The 4668-nt window shown below is 35.9% G+C and overlaps 1 non-coding gene across 1 annotated transcript; it reads right to left on the bottom strand.

The window, feature by feature from the left end:
• Positions 1-776: 776 nt before the first annotated feature.
• Positions 777-880, bottom strand: LOC136228290 (small nucleolar RNA R71). Its single transcript, XR_010688618.1, has one exon. It is a non-coding gene; the product is annotated as a small nucleolar RNA R71 (small nucleolar RNA).
• Between the last annotated feature and the right edge of the window lie 3788 nt (positions 881-4668).

Genomic DNA, 4668 nt, shown 5'->3' with positions numbered 1-4668 from the left:
GTTCCCTGTGGGATCGATATCTTTTTATTACTACAAGCGAAACCGTGCACTTGCGGAAATTGCTCAACAAGTTTTTGGCGTCGTTGCCAGGGAAAGCCAAAATTTTTAACAAAAATTTAGATTTTTCGTGTTTTATTTCGAATCTAGGTTTATACATACTTATTTTAACTTTTGCAATTTATTAATTTTAATTTACTAACATGTTTATTTTTCAAATTCTGTTTTGAAGGTAGTTTCGGTTCGTGCAAGATTTCAAGTTCATGCGCAGTTCTCGAAGTTCAGGCATTGCACCAAACCCGTTAGACCCAGAAATTGAAAAAACCATTAAAAAGAACAAGAAAAACAAGAAAAACAAAAACAAAACTCCATTAAAAACAAATACCGAGCCAAATATTATGGCAGACCTACCAACACTTATGGATTACGCTAGGCCAGGGGTGGCCGGTGTAACCAATAGTATCGTTAGACCCAGAATCACTGCAAAACCAATTTGAAATTAAGCCAGCATTGCTTAATATGTTGCAAAATAATGTAACATTTTATGGGTTACCTAACGAAAATCCTAACACCCATTTGACAAATTTCCTTGAAATTTATGACACTTTTAAAATACCAGATGTGACTGCCGAAGCAATCAAACTTCGCCTTTTTCCTTTCACTTTGAAGGATAGAGCCAAAGAGTGGTTAACTTCGATGCCAGGCGCAACATTTGCAACTTGGGAACAATTAGCCCAAGGATTTTTATCAAAATATTTTCCTTTAGCAAAAACCGCAATAGTCATAAAAGAGTTAACATCTTTTTCTCAGAATGATAATGAAACTCTTTATGAAACTTGGAACGTTTTAAAGAACTTCAACGTTTATGCCCACACCACCAATTGCCCGCTGAACTTTTAATGCAAACATTTTATAATGGATTAAATCCTACAACTAGAGGTTCATTAGATGCTATGTCGGGAGGGTTATTTATGAAGAAGACATCCGCCCAAGCAAGAGAACTTTTGGAGGAAATGGCAATCAACATCAGTATGTGGCCTGCAGAACGTGGACACATACCGGTGGCAAAACCATCCTCCTCAACCACATCATCGGTTAAAGGTATAGTGAATCTTGATCCAGTTGCAATGTTACAAGCCCAATTTTCTGCCTTATCGCACAAAATTGATAGGTTTATGGCACCATGCGATACCAATGGGAATCCAATCCAAACGGATGTGGATTATGAAAGTATGAGTGAGATCGAACAGGTAAATTTTGTCCAATGGCAAAACCAAACTAATAATCCTTATTCTAATACTTATAATCCTGGATGGAGGAATCATCCTTGTTGGTCCCGTGTGATTAGTTCCAGGGGGGTTAGGAACTAATATAACTTTTTTCGTTTAATTGTATGCTGACTTAGTTATTTTGCAAGTTGGTCAGCTCAGCATTTGGTCAGCTTGGCCAGATATGCTATAAGACAGCTTTGGACGGATATTGACTAAAGCTGTTTTATTTATAAGTTAGATATTGACGCTCTTGGAGGTCAGCTTCTAACTCAACACTTGAAATTACTTAGAGTCAACTTTAAACAATTTTATATGCTGAGTAAATTTCACATACAACGCATGCACATATATATATTGAGAGAGAGTTTAGAGATTACTCAGTATCACTTATCCTGGTTCGGCCTCTCCGCCTACGTCCAGTCCCCAGAGTCCTCCGGGCTTTTAGAATCCAATATTGAGCTCTTTAAAGGTAGAGCACAAACCAATTACAAGGCAGTTGAATATGCAAGAGTACCTTCCTCTATTCGACTACTCAACTCGTACTAAGTGCTACAGCCCAGCACCTAGATTTCTCTACCACTGAATGTTTACAACCAAACACTCAGCACTACACTCTCAATTTTACAATTGATAAACACTTGTTCCTCTTAGTTAAAGAACACTTTAGAAGATTACAAGTAATCACTCTAGCATTTACACAGAGAATGAAAGATGGGTGTAAGATCTCTTTTTGTATCTAAGTGCTTTTGTATCTTTTCTCTCTTGTATTTTTCTTCTTGTAATTCGACAATGATCCAAGGATTTTGATTGTCCTTATATAGGAGAAAATCTGGAATTGGATCATTTTGAAATGATGTAGCCGTTAATGTTAAAACGGCTCTTTTAGGGGACAGATTCTGGTCAGCTTCAGACTGTTCCGGCCATTCCCTTCCTCTGCATTTCTTCAGACGTCAGGCTTGTCTTCTTGCGTCTGGCTTGTCTTTTTGCGCCAGTTGTCCTTTACCAATAATCCATTGACCCATACATCTCGGAATGTGTCTTCTGCGTATTTCCAAGGATTCAAATATTGGTGTAGAGGGGCGGCAATCATTGTTGTTTAGCTAACGACTTTTTCATGCTGTCCTGAAGAGTCACTCAGCTTCTACTTCGTAAAACCTTGTCATTTACAATTTCCAATCTGAGTATAAGTTTAGTCAGCTCAACTTCGTGAGACAGTTGTTGTGGGCGTGTATGTCTTTGTCTTTTGATGCTAAGTTTGATTCCACTCAGCTTGATACTTTAGGCTTCTATGCTGACCTCTTCCTGTCTTACTTCTTATATTTATCTTTTATTTATATTTATACTCAACATTGAACAAACGGATTAGTACAATTAACATAAAGCACATAAATTTAATTGTCTCTTAATCATGGATGATTTTGTCAAATCAAAATCTTGTGGAAAGGTGTTTCAACAATCCTAACTTTAACTGGAAAGATAATAATAATGCAAATGCTAATCAAAATCGTACCAACAATTATCAAAATCAATCAAGAGATACGATTAGCACTTTATCTTCTAAAAATGACAAATTTATGGATGCTATGAGTGGGAAAGTAAGTAATCACGACGATGGTTTTAAACGGATCGAGAATAAATTCGATCAGTTTATTAAAAATCATTCATCTAGCATCCATAATTTGGAGGTTCAAATTGGACAAATTGCTAAATCAATTCCATCCCGAAAAGAGGGAAGTCTTCCCAGCCATACAGAAGAAAATCTGAAAGAGCATGTAAAGGCTATCACTCTTTGTTCAGGGAAAAATTACTTAGGTCCGAAAATGCCCGGAGATTCGACTTTACCAGGATCTGATTTACCAAAGTCCAAAGAAGATACATTAAACATAGAAAGTTCACCAATTGACTCAAGTATAAAAACATTTGTACCCAAACCACCTTTTCCACACAAAGTCCGAAATAAGGACTATGACAAACAACTTTTAACGTTTTTGGATAAACTTAAAAATTTGCACATTAATTTGACGTTTATGGATGCAATTACGCAAATTCCTAACTATGGTAAGTTCTTAAAGGATTTAATTTCAAAGAAAATTAGTTGGGAAGGAATTTCATCAATTTCATTAACTGAGGATTGTAGTTCAATAGTGTCGAGCAATTTGCCTACTAAACTCAAAGATCCCGGATGTTTTACCATTCCGTGTAAATTGGGAGATATTGAATTCCCAAGTTGTCTTTGTGATTTAGGAGCGAGTATCAACTTAATGTCGTTGTCTATTTTTAATAGGTTAGGTTTAGAAGAAGATATCAAACGTACCAATATGGTTTTGCAATTAGCGGATGAAACCACTAAAAGACCATATGGTATAATTGAGGATGTTTTAGTTAAAGTCGACAAATTTATTTTTCCTACCGATTTTGTTATATTAGATTTTGCATATGACGTTAATTGTCCACTAATTTTTGGTAGACCGTTTATGAACACGGGACGTGCTCTAGTTGATGTGTCGGAAGGGAAAGTAGTTTTAAGGATAGGAGAAGATAAGATCGAGTTTAATATGAACAAAGCGATGAAATATCCTATGGAGGAATTCGCTTGTATGAAACTTGACTTAGTTGAAGAATGTGTCAATGACATTATTCAAAAAGAAGAAATAATAGAACCTATAATAGGTCAAGAATTAGAAGATAAGGACCCAGAGCCTTTGATTCGAGAAGATGGACCAGTTCCGCTTTCAATTGTAATACCCCCCAAATTAGAACTTAAAGAGTTACCAAACCATTTGAGGTACGCTTTCTTAGGCAAAGGCGATTCTCTACCTATAATTATCTCTAACAAATTAACAAAAATTCAAGAAGAAAAGTTGAAAGAAGTTGTTAGAAATAGGATAGGAAGTATGGGATGGCAAATTTCAGACTTAAAAGGAATTAATCCTAGTATTGTAATGCACAAAATTCACTTAGAAGAAGATAAGCCACCTAAAGCAGATAGGCAAAGATGCTTAAATCCGAACATGAAAGAAGTAGTAAAAAATGAGATTACTAAACTTTTAGACAATGGAATCATTTATCCAATCTCAGATAGTGAATGGGTTAGTCCAATCCATTGTGTACCTAAGAAGGGAGGCATAACTGTTGTAAGGAATGACGAAGGTGAATTAATACCTACGCGAACCACCACCGGTTGGAAGGTTTGTATAGATTATAGGAACCTAAACAAAGCAACCAGGAAATATCATTTTCCTCTACCTTTCATTGATCAAATGATTGAAAGGATAGCCGGTCATGCTTTTTTATTGTTTTCTAGATGGTTACTCCAGATTCTTTCAAATTTATATCTACCCGGATGACCAAGATAAAACAACCTTCACATGTCCTTATGGAACATTTGCATATAGGAGAA

This window comes from Euphorbia lathyris, chromosome 4 (assembly GCF_963576675.1).
Source record: "Euphorbia lathyris chromosome 4, ddEupLath1.1, whole genome shotgun sequence".
Taxonomy (NCBI): domain Eukaryota; kingdom Viridiplantae; phylum Streptophyta; class Magnoliopsida; order Malpighiales; family Euphorbiaceae; genus Euphorbia; species Euphorbia lathyris.
The sequence above is the reverse complement of the archived record's forward strand: the minus strand, read 5'-3'. Positions and strand labels throughout refer to the sequence as shown.